General features: G+C 34.4%; 1 protein-coding gene across 1 annotated transcript in view; it reads right to left on the bottom strand.

Annotated features, from left to right (window-relative positions):
* Positions 1-13,797, bottom strand: part of LOC106132743 (uncharacterized) — a 30,783-nt gene extending 16,986 nt beyond the window's left edge. Inside the window, exon 1 of the mRNA XM_013332261.2 lies at positions 13,560-13,797. The gene's annotated coding sequence lies outside the window, so the exon portion shown is untranslated. The remainder of the gene's footprint in view (positions 1-13,559) is intronic.
* Positions 13,798-15,519: the final 1,722 nt, after the last annotated feature.

A 15,519-nucleotide genomic window follows, 5' to 3' on the forward strand; every position in this document is an offset into this window, starting at 1 on the left:
AGAATTCTCCTTTATATTTACACTTTAATTATAGTTGGAAAACCATAGTCTCTGCCTACCCCAATGGGAGACAGATGATATGTATGTATGTACGTATGATATTTCATATTTGGTATACATTTTCTATCAACATATTGTTTCATATTTTATCCCGGATATATTTGAATCCAGGATTCCTTGAAAAGTAAAGGGAAAACCACCTCTTCCTACGTAATAGTAAACTTGACAGTATTCCGACTGGGTGTAATAAAAGTCTATATGGCCATGTAGGTACCACATGAGAGCGAATCATGTACTGATTGCTCTGATGATACTGATTAGTTGATTGCTTTCAATAAAGCCGAGCACAAACTATAGATATTTAATACAAATGGTGTTCCATAGGGCAGTCTAACTACAGTATAACAGTACAGGGCCATTGATACCGCGGACATATTGAAATGTATCAAATGATACCGTTACTTGGCGTAGACCCGTGAAATGATCTCAATTAGTTCTATCTGTAACACTGAATAGGTTCTATAACAGTTTTAAGTTCTATAACACTGTACAATAACGTTGTATAAATTCCAACGTTAGGAAACTATTGGCGTAGGGATCTGAAGATCATGGATTAAACATACATATATGTACATGTTAAGATCACGCTACTTGCTCGAAAGTATAAGCAAAGACTACTTACATATTTCCACTTGCCACTATCTCTGCAAACTTCATGAGCTTTATCTACTTTAAATTTCATGCAATCTCATTGGTTTGGGGTACTCTTGGCCTGATCTTTCACCAGAACAAAAGCAGGATTAAATTTTACAGAAAACAGAGCTTAAAGTGATCCAATTTTTAATAACGACAATGACCTCCCAATTCTTCAGGAGTAACAAATGCTAATTCTGTCCCTGTCTGGTTATTCCCACGGGTGCGAAGCTCCGCACAAAACGCCCATTGTTAATTAAGCTATTAAGCTTGCTGTATATATTAATCTGTAAGCCATTTGTAAAATAGTATTTACTCGGTCCATCTATACATCTATTCCTAACAGGGTGTTAGGAATAAATGTCCATCGCGCGATCCTGCGTCGAAAGCCCGAAAGCGGTAAAAATGGCCTTTTTATAAGCAAGATTAAATCTCTAAGTGCGTCATGAGTAAGAGCACTTGAGTAGGTTTAGGTCGGTAGTCATGTTGGGATTAACATAAAGCTTATAAACATCGATAAGAGACGACCTGTTATCTATGTTTGCACATTATAATCCATCCATATTTCATGTGGTAATTTTGTATTATTATTAATATTATTTTTCTCTGCAAATTTTCCATTCTGTTTTTCATTAGAGAATTGTGAGTTAACAACTATTATTATTACTAGCTGTTGCCTACGACTTCTCGTACGGACAATCTCAATACAAAATAGCTGATCCCCCTGTATTGCCAAAGAGAGAAAGAGACGCAATCAGTATTAAGTTTTAGTTATCTACTGATGACCAAGACAAATAATAAAGATCAAACTGATGTTCCCGCCCATATCCCGCCCGCCTTACTGGGGGTGGGGTAAATGGGGTTAGTGCACCGACCGACTCACGTGTATTTCGCTTAAATGTACCAGGCTGTCATGACCACGAAGAGATATTCCCTACTACTAATACATGCATGTGTGTTGTACTCTCTTGTCTTTAACGAGTATGCTAGTGTGTACTCCTGTTTAACCAGTACGCTAGTGTGTATCACCGGAGAGGTGGTGCCGGTGATTCTTAGGATACGAATTAGTAACTGGCGTGGCTGAAGAGGAGTCAACTACTAGGTGATTTCGAATTCTATATAGAACATATTATAAATACATCAAAATTAAGACTTTTCACTAGCACACTTGTGATTCGAAGAAATCACTTCCATTTTGCAGTTTTTACGCTGGTCTATTGCCGAAAAAGAATCATGATGGGCTAGCAACTCACTATCTCTTAATGAATTCTACCAGAAACGTGGTCAGCTTAATGCGGTCTGCTGGATTTGGTTTTTCTATCTCGTAAGGGACAAAGACGTGAAACGTATGTATTTCATGTTTGTAATTTTTCATTATAGTATTAAATTATCTTGTATCCCCTTAAAACTGTCTAAATAATTTGCATAGTTTACTTATAAAGTAAAATAAGTTCTATGAAATATACATTAAACCCATTTAAAGTAATTAGGTGGAAACTACTCGTATTTAATACTCATAGTCATGTTACCTACTACTTGGCGCTTCAAATTACACTTCGTACTAATCGTTGCGATTGTACTACGCAAAATGTATATCGCTGGTCCTAAAAAGTTAATAACATAAAATCTACATGACAAAGCAGCCGAAGGTTTGATCTATGAAAATTTTGGCGCTTCCAAAAATTGTGCCGATGGAAAGCGGATGTCGGCTTCCTGTGCATTGTGAACGAGCAATGTCCTCGACTCTACAATGACGTAGAAACAAATTTTGGTACAGTTATCTTTGGCGGGAAATCGCCGTCTGATTCGCGAATATTTTGAATGCAATATTTTGTAGTGTGTGCAGGTATCTAGTAACGAAAAAAAAATACACTTTTGATGTATATTAGGTAATAACCAAGCAGTTTTATAAAACTGGTATGATAGACGATATCACCAGAATACGCCAAAAGCAGAGCACGCCTTTTGGCATATTATCCCATAATTTCCTAAACTCAAATAATAACAAATCACTCTTGGCTTCAATTCTGTATGTTGCTTATCTAGTATCGAGATACAGGGCCACAAGGAGCGATACACATATAGAGAATTTGTTGAATCGCGAAGCGAGGATATGATCACCTCTTTTCTGCCACTAAATCCAATTCGGTGCTAAGTTTAAGCAAAGACAATAAAATCTGATCAAAATTCCCCAGATGGTAGCTTAGTCATCCAATAATGTCGTGCTCTGCCGCAGAGCACCTATTTAAAAACATATAATTATAGGTATTTTAAAATGGCGTTCATCAGACATCATACATAGCGTACAATGATGCCTTTATTGCTGTAAGTGCAATAGAAAATGAGAAAATTGACATTGAAATGACAATTTTAAATTTTAAACTTTGTTTTGTAATTAAGTGGAAACTCTTAAGATATTTTGCTACAATCCGTTTTAATCCAATGTCGTTCTTGCTATTTGGTGGAAGCTCCGATTCATTCCATCAAATATTTCCCCTGCACCTCGCGCTTGTGTGCCAAACAAAGTCATTTTCGTAGTAGATTTTTCTTCACCTTTACCTAAAAGTCAAATCAGTAGTCAGTGGAAGTTTTTAATAATTGTAAAACTAACTGACAATATATCGGGCCATTTATGTTAATGTTATTACTAAGTATTGTAAAGTTTTATTGTCATAAGTCCAATATTATCAATTCACAAGTGAAAGTTCCACAATGAATCTATGAGCGTTCCCTTAAATTGAAAGAGCTGAATGCGGAAACATTCCATAGCTCCCATAGTAACAGGACTTTTCATGGCATCCACTGAGCCATGGCGAAATGGCGTGAAAACTGTTTATCTTCCATTGAAGGAATAAAGGATGGGCAGGCTTGGGCGTGCCCGTGGGAAAAACCCATAGCATTTATCCCGTGGGTTTTGGTTACCACGTTGCTCAATGTCGAAACCAAAGCAAACCTATTACGCAATCTTTCATTTGTTTGGTACTTCAATACAATTTGGATTTGTGGTAATCTATTTGTGTTCTGTTCTTGGTGTCGAAAATTATTTACGTTAAAAGTAGTTATGTGTCCGTATTCTCCGAAAATTTCTGAATAGCAATTATGGAACTTAGTATAAGGTAAATAATTGTCTTAACAATATTTTTATGTACAAATACACTCTGAATGCTAATCGATGCGTGCTGCAACCTGCACATTCAAGCAATTGAACGTGTAATAATGATCCCAGTCGCGTTAGGTTTTCTTGCAAGGTTGCGGAGGCTTTCCTCTGGTTATTAGTAAATGGTTATTGAAGGTTCGACAACAGTCATTCCCAGGACCTGACCACCTGACCCTCCACTTTTGTATGCTATGCGCTTCGAAATCAGGACTTGTACGTCACTCGATAAGTATGTTTTGACATACTGTAAGAGAATATACTCGTAATTAAATACACCAATTTGCTAGGATGTTTCAGGTATTTAACTATAATTTTCGAATCAGTTAAAAAACAAATGCTTGTTATTTTTCTCGCAGCGGGCATGCAACCATAATAATGTCGGAAAATCTGTTAACTCAAAATTCATTCAGTACAAAGGAGATTTTTTTGGAATACGGTGCTGATTTCATACTTTTATCTAAGTACCTACTGTTAATCCTGATCTAGCTCCCTATGATTCCTTCTTGCTTCTGATAATTAAGGCTGGAAGATTTAGAACTTTGTTAAGTTTTAGAAATTTGCCTCAAAACTCGATCTTGGAAGTCAAATTACGAATTGTGACGGGAAATATTGTAAGAACCCTCATCTTATACGTTAGTGAAATTATGAATTCTGTGACAGGTTGGTTATTGGACTATAAATACGAGTAGGTACTTCTGTTAAATAATGCTACTTATTTATACTTCACACTAATAATTTAAAGAAGAAAGATCTAACGAAAAAAACTTAAAAACTAATTGGCACAGGGACGATAAAAACGGTTTGCATCTTACTAAGAAAGAGTGGAGCATCCTGTAAGAAGTATTTAAAAGGAGCCTTCGTCATGTAGTTTACACAAAAAACTGTAATATATCTGAGTTTTAAACTTTTTAAATTTATATTTCGAAGGAATTGGCAACACTTAAATGTAGAATTTAAAACATTTTTGGAAATGGAAGTGGTAATAAGTATTATATCGATACAAAATTTATGAATTTTGTATCAATATAATAGTACCACTTCCACAATGTGATAAAAAATAAACTACCTGTCTGTATTTTCAGGCATCAAGCAGAAAGTCCCGATATGATAACAATGCATCTTAGAACCGTTACATTTTATCATCATATTCTACAGCGAGTACTTTTTATATCAGAAAAAGTATCATATTCATTACAATGTGCACAAACAAAAAGTTGGGATAAACGTAGTTGTTAATAAATTTCTTCTAGTTGGCCAACGATAAGAATATAGAAAAATTTCACTAAATAAGTAGTTGTAATTGTTGTTAATTTATGGTAGTTAAGTTGACAGGTACCGCACGTGGTCGGCTACTGTTGCATCACGTCACACAACACTGCGCGCGCGCAGCCACCGCCCTAGCTCGTCGGATAGATACGCTACACGGCTAGAAAGCATTTAACTATTTTATACTTTGTCATAGAATATGTAATAGCAAAGTTAAAAACGTAATTATTTTTTCAACAAACCAAAAGTATCTAATCTCTTTTATCCTCGTGTGTTCCCAGTTACACCCTCCGCCAATGCTTCAGGGCTCGGTGTCAACTTTCCTTCTTCTCTTTTTTTAGTTACATAAAAAGCTAATGTTAAAAAATACCCTTTAATTATTATTATTATGTACGTAGTTTCTGATTTAAATATTGTTGAATTTAGAGCTCTGTACACTTATTTATGTGTCTGACTGTACAAGACTTAACTATGTAATTCTTTATGAAATGAACTGAACTGAAATTAGTTTTCGTTTAACTATATTTTCGTTTAACAAAAAAATAACAAGTATTTTAAATTTATCTATGAGTTAGTTAATAAACTTATATTTTACGAAAAGTTAAAAATACATTTAGGTGCAATAAAGTTGAAATAAATACTTTAAGTTAAGCTTAAACAAAAATATTAAAGAAAACTTATTCCGCCCACAACTTCGAAGGCGGCGTAGCACTTACTTGAACTTCCCTAAGACGGCTGCTACGAACTTCGTAGACGCCCGTAGCTCGCACTCCGTAGCACGCGGCACTTAAAGTTAATCACACACACACGTCTAAAACAAGCCCGCGACCACACGAGCGCACTACTGAACGGCCAAAACCAAATGTGGACATTTCTACTCCATAATTCAGTTAAATCACATAAAGAGGGGGACCACAATAGGGAGCACCGATGTGGACGAATCACACCATCGACACGCCTCGCTAATTCTCCATGGACGTCGGTGACCCAACGAAAATCATTATACTTCATGTATGTATTGTTGGAAAATCAGTGCGAGCGACCTGATGCGTCATTAAAATTATTGCACCAGTTTGTTTTAGTTTTTAAAGGACGAGGGCGGGTGGAGGAGTTTCGATTTGTTTGCTCTACGTCATGATGAGGTCAAAACATGATGTCAATTATCCAATTAAATATTTTCGTAATTTACTAGCTTCTCCCCGGGGCCCCACTTCCGGCCAGATCCTGGTTATGTTCACTTACCTGATTTCCTCGTAATGTTTTCCGTTATCGCTGGCATACACTTATCAACAAGCAATCGACAAATGTACTTAACTCAGAAACCCATTGATGCAAGGCCATGTCACCAAAACCTGGAAGTTTATTTACTTTCAAATTATGGTCAGCGACCATCCTTACAAGTTTCTACTGCTTAGTTTAGTTAGGTAATTAATTTATGGGAAACCAGCAATGCGCTGCGCCGATAAAATACCGGACAGTGAAGCAGAGCTGAAGAAAAAGAAAGTAAGTAGGTATGCGTTTTTATGACAGTGTTCTATATTTTCTGGCTCTTTAGAATAGCATAGGACACGATTTCATTCTCGTGGTTGTCATTAAAGGCGATAAACAAATATGTACATTTATCAAGTGCAAGCTTGCATGCTGGTCTTTAAGCGAAAAAATAAACATTGTCTGTGCCAGCTGCTTCTCTTCCCGCGCAGATTGTAGAAGTCAATCAAGTCACCTTAAAGGAGATGTGCTAGTCAACTATCACGGTATCTACATCTCAGTACCATCACTTAAGCTATCCAGTCTCACGTGGCCTGCTCCTGTTTTGTGACACACGATTTTGTGTCCCTATAAAGAAATAAAACACCTGTGAATAATTAACTAAGAAAATAAGAAATAGACTAAATTATCCTAGACATAGCATAGAGTCTATTCATTGACCCTTGTCGACTTTTCCGGAAACATTCACAATGACAGCACACACTCGCAAACGTTCAGCTATTTACCGAAGCTACATACTCGTAGTACTGGGTACACAGTCAGTTTGGCGCAGGCCGCACACATTTGCGATTGGTTTGCGACTAATTTTATAGATATAGCTTCGCTCGCGCCTCGTACTAAGAATTCTGTTATATGTATATTTGTTTAATTACTATAACCATTGCTCTTACTGTGAAAGAAAATACCATGTAGAAAGCAGTACAGGTAGGTAATAAATATGTAACGATTCACTGATTAGAGATTCAAGTCAGCAACAGTACAAGAACTTGACTTACTTACTCCAGAATTATGGTTAGAGGTAAGGACTTTCGAGATATATGAAGAACACGACAAACGCCAGCGTGAAGATGAATAGTACCTACTAGTTTACTGGTAGTAAAAATATTGTGATTGTTGTTTGCTTTTATTTGTCTTTCATTAATGCGGTGACTATTTAACGTCGTTTGAGCTAATCATCCGCATGACAGTAAAAGTAAAGGAAATGTTACATAGCGTGAGTGCCCATCGTCTTTGAATGCATATAACCACGTGTATATCCCTTGCGAGGTAGGCAGAGCCAACATTCTTGAAAAGACTGAAAGGCCACGCTGCTGTACGGCTTATTGTACGGTGTTCTATTCTACTTTCATTGGCATTCAAATAGTGACAGGTTGCTAGCCCCTCGCCAACAAAATAAATCCCAAGTTTATAAACCTATCCCTTAGTCGCCTTTTATGAAATACATGGGAAAAGTTTCTATTCTAAAGAGCCGAAAATCACAAGGCACGACATGCGGAATCGGCTTTCCTGATACAGCGCCGGAATACCTTTCCAATCTCCATACAACGTTCATAAAAATCTAAAACGTGCGCTCCAAATTAATTAATTATAGAATTCGCATTTGTTTCACAGCATGACCTTGGCGAGGTTACCTCTACGGTCATCACTCATAATCTCTGATGCCAAATCTCGATTGCCGGTCGACATGGCGGTTCAGGAGTTTCGCTAAATGAGTCCACACAAGAGCTGGGCCTTCCGTCGCGATATTCAATCAGGATATCCGATTGTATTCCTGTTTTCTCATGACCTTTGAAATTTAAAATTCTAATGATCCAGCCATAATTAGTTGTGTAAAATATGTTTGGATTTTTGGTAGGTATCGCTCAAACATGCTGTGAAGGGGTATTTTGTATGTATTTTATGTATCTTGTAGGTTCATATAAATTTTGTTTTAACACATACATTACAAACAAGCAACAGTTTTGCAGTATGAATATACCTACACTTAATCACAAAGTTTTTCGTTTGTTCAGCTGGTAGACTAGTAATGATTGCCAAACATTAAGTCCGCCGTTTGTTCATTTTTTGTGCAGTAAACTTTTATATAAATATGTAAATAAATATCGCACTAAAAAGTTGTAAGAATTATGTAGCTTTTATGCCCACACTTAATGTACTAATGTACACTAGGGTATTATTAGGAAATAGGTATTATAAATATCGAGATATTTTATTATTCATATAATCACGTCTATATCCTTTACGGGGCAGACAGAGCCAGATTTTCAGATGTTTTATAGCCATATTTATAAGTGTACAAGGACAACATTATGCATCATCGTTGATGTAAAAATCAGGACTCAACTAGTCAGGCAGGCATTAAGTACTCGTATCCGAAATCGAGCAATTTTTTCTGCTTATCTCTTTCTGTCACCAAACTACATACATATCACGTGAAAAAGAAATGGCGCAGACGTTGTGTTCATTGCTTGAAACGGAATCGTTTAACCCCAACAAACTGAGTATGTATAATAAAGCAAATTTACATTTTTTGCGATAATATTTACATTTCCGACCATCATCGGAGCGATTACATACTTACATATGATGCCACCTTCTTTTAAGCTGATATTAAACTTTTTCAATTCCAGGACCATTGCCAGCACTTCTTGCTAAAATAATGTCCTTCATCGTAGCTTACAGTCGTTAAAAAATTGTTTAACCTCACATTTCATACATTTTCACCTGATTCCGATCAGCATAAAAAAATTCCCAGCCACTAGAACTAGTGAAATTCAAACTTCTTCAAAATTCTGGTTTACTTAGTAGAAAAAAACTCAATTGTTCTTTTCTGATAGGCGATTTATAACCCTAAGACGTTGGCGTCTAAAAGTCTGCCCTGGTACGAGTATAACTAAAATGCCGTTATCTGCCAAATCCTTGTTTTAAGTAAAACGTCAAAAAATGCGGTAAAAATTTAAACTGATGCCATTCATCAATGAGAACGCCTATTTATGACTTAAAGATACCAAAAAGTCGTATATACAGATCGAAAGAGATTTTTTTTTTCTTATTTTACTGGTAAAATAGGTGTAAATCCTGATGTCAGACAACGGCATTTTAGTTATACCACGGCAGAAGTATAATAGCTAACTTGACTTTAGAGTCTTAGACAGAGCCAACAGCCTCATAAAGACTGATATGCCACGTTCAGCCGTATGGTTAAAAGAAACGAATAGAGATTCAAATAATAACAGGTCGCTATCCCGTCGCCTAAAAGAAGACGAATCCCAAGTTTTTAGCCTATACCTTAGTCGCCTTTTACGACATCCATGGGCAAAGAATAGAATGGTCCTTTTTAGAGTAGAAGTAGAATTAGAGTAGAATTCTTTAATGCCGGGAACCACAACGCACTTCATTTTACATCATGATTTAAACCGTTTCAAATTGATTTGAGAACTCTTACCTACCGTCTCCTTTTTTAATGTCGGTTATATATCATAACATAATATATAACCCACCAGTGCATGCAGAATCGATCACATACCATAAGCAAGATTGTTTTAAACACGTGATCTCGATAAATTATTTTGCGTATGCTATTGGCCTTCACCTGACATTGAAGTAGCTATGCATTTATCATTAACTTAATTACTTAGGTCTTACTGCAATCATAATCTACACAGTATGCAGCCTCTTGGAAAACTGGTATGTACATAAATAGCCGGTTATGTAACCTGTTTACACTTTATGTACACAGTAATATATAAATATTTGTATGTTGTTTGATAGATACAACGTTGATATTGTTCTATTTTTAGTATAAGTTTGCACAAATGTATATATTGTTTTTAAGTGTACTATTGACGCGGCCTGGTTTTCATCTATAATTTCTTTAAATGCTTAGTTTTATTCATCAGGAAATATAAATACATTATTTTTTTTACCATTTCGAGTAATGGATTGATGACCATGACAAAGTAGAATCCACTGTAACACTTATTTTATGTTTGATTTATCGAACCTACACAACATCATCGCTGCTAAGTACATATAACAAACAAATAGAAAGATATTAGGCTATAATAATTAAAGTCAAGTAGGTACACGTTAATATTTATATTTCAGTTGTCACGATGCCTCCATACTTATAATATTTTCGATCTTAAAGATATTTTTTTTATTTACAATTTTTTCTTAATGTTTTACTATTTTAGTTTTATTTTTATCACTAAACATGTTCGAGAATTCTACTTAGTTAAGCTAAACAATAAATTAAGCAGACTCTCAGTCAAACAGAGTGTCTTAACGCAGATTGTTTTCAAAACAAACTGAGACAATGGAATAACAATGAGAGATTCATTGTACTGTTAATGTTGACATTTTACGACTATGTTCTGCAACACAATCATTTGTTTAATTACTTTTAATCAACGTTCATGCCTAATAATAGATAAAATAAGTAAAGACTTTTTTATTTTCTTCACTAGGTATCTATTTAAATATACAAAATTATATACAGGAGCATTTAATACAGTAATTCCAGTAAAAAGGTGCTACTTATTTCAATAGAAATCTCTTCCAGTAGACCCATGAGAAGAGAGATGAATTTTGGAACCCTGGAGGATTTTTCACCGTCGTTTATGTATTCCGTTTTGAGATCGCAAATTCTCTAATGACACAGGTACATGTGTATACTATTCGTAACTATATATTTCTTTTCTGATATATACAATTACAAAAATTTTCACGGACTTAACATCATGCAAAAAGTAACTAAGTAACCTCTGAACCAATATCAGATATTGTGATTTTCTTTGTTTTTTTCATTAAATAAATTTCATGTCATAACAATAGGACCCATAGCAACATAAAACAACATTTAATGATATTTTATATAAAAAAAATAATTTTCAGTTTAATTTCAAATTACTGAAAAGTTAGTAACTAAATAAGTAACCTCTCTCTACCAAAATCTTTTAATAATGAGTTTCCGTAACAACAGTCTACACATACATACATGTATGTAGGTAGAAATTGATAAGTCTAATACCTACCAAATACACATAGTTACATAATTATTTAACAGTGGTGTACACTGTACGCAGGCTTTTATCTCATATATCTAACTACAATCAATATCATATGACTATTTGTATATACTTTGTGTCTTTAATTTAATTTATTTAATCTTGTTTACTTCATAAATATGTACAAATTTCTATATTTATTTGACCTTCAAAACGTAACCACTTTTCACGTTAGAACTGTGAAATTCATAACTTCGTAGCTTTTTACTTTATCCGTAGGTAGTCTAGGTTGTCTTAATTCTTATGTTCTGCCCTATTTAGTTATACACTTACCTAATGATTAATCAAGAAACTTAATTAAAAATAAGTTATACTAAGCTCATGTAAATGAACAAAAGCCGTTAGTAATCTAAATATAATGGGTAGTTACTTCCTAATAGTCTATGCACTCATGTCCTCGGCAATTAAGAATTTGCGTTGCATACCACGACACGACCCACGCTGCGGTAACATGATACACTTAAATAAGGCATGATTCTCATTAGAGCGGGCCGTTTATGAAGTGGGATGTGACACGGATTTGAAACGTTACAAATATGAATGAAGCATCTAATATTACACTAGCTTCTGTCTGAGTCCGTGTGCTGGAATTTCCAATAAAAGGTAGATCTTTGTTGTTTTCAGATAATTGAAAATGTCCAACAAAATTTCATCAAAAAAACAGTCTAGCAGTTTGGCCACAAAAGCGTTACAAACAGAAATTTATAATATTAGTATGGATTGGACTTTAAAGGCTTTAAATTGGCTTAAAGTCATTTCTTCGACGTCAATCAATGTTATGAAACCTCATAATAATGAAAGAAAATGCCTTATAGTAATGAATATAAATTTTAGTTTTACTTGTGTAACTTACCTAATACCCATAGCTATCGTATGCATCATGCATGGCCTCAGCCCCGTTCTTATGGATTGCCCGTTCTTATAGACGGCCTAGAACACAACCTGCTCTAATGAGAATCATCCTTTAGGGTTTTAATGACGTTAAAAATAGAAATTGAAGTTGCTGTTGATAGTAGCCGGTTCTTTCATTTTATCTCTCATATCAATAGTAGCTTCTGCCCCGGGCTTCGCTTCCATGAGAACATCTAAAGTTCAAAAAAGTTCGTTCATTTTTTTTGGCGAATGCCTTTAAGTACTTTATTTACATTTCAAAATTAATTTTCTGTATCGTTATTAAATACTTATCAGTTATAATTTTGGGTTCGAAATAGTAAATACTTACTTAGCAATATTATCCACAGCTTAATAGCATTTATAAAAATGCAATAAAAAAAGTATTCTTATGTCCTTACATTAATTTATAAGTATTCCAGAAGGGGTTTCCTTGAATTTTCTCCGCAAGGTTTCACCGACCGAAATCAATTGCTTAGTTAGTGCAGTTGCAAAACTGTTACAAAACTTCCCAATAAGTATTTCTCAACCAGTATTACTTCTAACAAACTGTACAGTTTTCTAACGAGAGTTTCGTAAATCAGGCCACTTATTACGAAAAAATACCAAAGAAAATAAATTTCAGATGAAATCATACAAAGCAATGTACGTAGTTTAATTACGCTTAGGTCAGTTACGATTATAATTTTCCTTTACTAAATGTTGTATTGATATTCCTAAAATACATAACTAAATTTAGGTCAATAAATGATTGATGGACATGCTCTAGAAAAATAATCTTATCTGAAGATTTTCATTATAGTCCATTCAATTTAAGTAAACACGACGCTAGCATGAACGTATGTTTTGTTATCGCCGGCAATGCACGTGGTGATGGCATGAATCATATTATTTTATTTATAAACCGCATCACAAACAAAACCAATCAAGTAATGGGACACTAAGTTAAAGGTATTGTTGTTAGGGTCTCTGTCTCAAGAACTTACCTACCCATTTCTAGTAAAGGTTAGTACGAGTACCCATAGCGGCCCTGATTCGATGACTATTTTCTGTTTATTTACCTCCTTTTACATTTTGAATGCTAACCGATGCTCATCATGAGACCTACGTAGGTATTCAGATTTAAATATGTAGGATGCTTGGTTCCTTAATTGAAAGTTCCACTAAGACCTTACGTGAGTCGTTTCAGACTCCTTACCTGAGTGAGTCCTTACCTGACTTCCCACTCCTTGATAATTTTTCATAGGTGAAACCAGACAAACACCAGAAGGATGATGATTTCAATTAACAACTTAGTTCACAAAAATACAGTAATTATAGCATCTTAGCAAGCCATATTTACCACAGTTATCGCATCATGTTATGATACTACTCCCAAAGGTCATTTGTAATCGTTACTTATGTCAATATTATATGTCTGTCTGTTGCGAAGTACTTGTCTTACTCGTAAACACCGGCCGGTAGCCATTACTGCCTTGTTTACATTCAATGGAAATCAGGTGCTTAATATTCATCGCTAGACATTGCGCATCTACCTTATGTTTTTACGAGATATCTCCGTTTATTTCATTTAATTCAAGTCTACCAACTATACCAAGTATAGGATCCTTGCGTACGTACTTATAAGATCCTTTTACCTGTAAGATTACATTTATTAATATTGGATGGAACCTTATAGTCCAAGATCCCAGAGCCGTAAGACACAACTTATTTTCTAAAGAATGGATCTTTCGATTCTCAGTAGTCTTTCATGTACTTTTAATACCTGCATGTTTGTGAGACTTGCCCGGTGACACCTGCGCAGGTACCAGGCGAGAAAGGTAACTAAAAATCACAGTTACTTAACTTAAATTTTTATGACTGATTTTTATATATATTTTATAGACTATTACTCTGAAGTCATATCAGAGAAGTCAGACGCTTTCCATGCGCCAGAACTTTTGTCAGACGCTTTAAAGCTCTATCAAAAAAAAATTAACTTAATTTATTTTTAAATGTCTGACTTTTATATATGTTATTCAGATAACTATTACAAAGTTGTATTAAATCAGTCAGACAGTTTGTAATGACCAAACATCCCTCAAACACAAGAATTACTCAGCCTCGAGTATGAGCGCGATAGCAATGCGCATGCGCGTCAGAGTAAAATATCTAATTTTTGAAAAGTACTTACTGTTTTCAATTTCATATTTTTGCATATCTATTCAAATACGATGAAATTTATAATTAAAATAATAATTAATCATTTTTAAAATAATATAATATATTGCATACTAGCTGTTGCCCGCAACGTCGTCCGCGTAAAGTTCGAGTTGAATCTTAATCATACAGTCTGATACAGACAAACAGACAAAAAATGTAAAAAAAAATTCTCTATTTGTTTCAGTCAAAATATTAAATGTACAGACAAAATATTTTTACCGTATGATTATATGTAGTATTTAGATTTTCAGTTTTTTTAATAAATACTCAAACAACACAAAAAAAAATATTTTTAATAAAAATTAATATATATGTATCTTGTTATTGTTGGGACTCGAACTCGGACCGCCAACTTCACAGTCTCAGGCGCTAACCACTGGACCATCGAAGCCGTTGCGGTGGTGTCGAATTAAAGTAGACTACATACATATGGTCACGTCTATATCCCTTGCGGGGTAGACAGAGCCAACAGTCTTGAAAAGACTAAATGGCCACGTTCAGCTATTTGGCTTAATGATAGAATTGAGATTCAAATAGTGATAGGTTGCTCGCCCATCGCCTAAAAAAGAATCCCAAGTTTGTAAGCCTATCCCTTAGTCGCCTTTCACTTATATTTATATGTTATAGGTTTACTATTACTATACAATTTTTTAATTGTTTATGATTTTATTTTTACGGAAAATTCTGCCAGCAACGACAATCTAACTGATGATGAGGACGATGACTTGAATGGACAGTATAGAGATTTAATAAATGATGAAAATTATTTTGATGATGAAGATGATAAAGAGACAATAAAATAATTATTCAATTGATTAATCATAATTAATTATTTTTTTATTGAAATTATTATAATAGATATATTTTTTTAAATAAAATAAAAATAAATTTTTTTGAAAGGCTATTGCTACAAAAAAAAATCATATTCCCCTATTTATATGCAATATATTATATTATTTTAAAAATGATTAA

Source organism: Amyelois transitella, chromosome 19 (assembly GCF_032362555.1).
Source record: "Amyelois transitella isolate CPQ chromosome 19, ilAmyTran1.1, whole genome shotgun sequence".
Classification (NCBI taxonomy): domain Eukaryota; kingdom Metazoa; phylum Arthropoda; class Insecta; order Lepidoptera; family Pyralidae; genus Amyelois; species Amyelois transitella.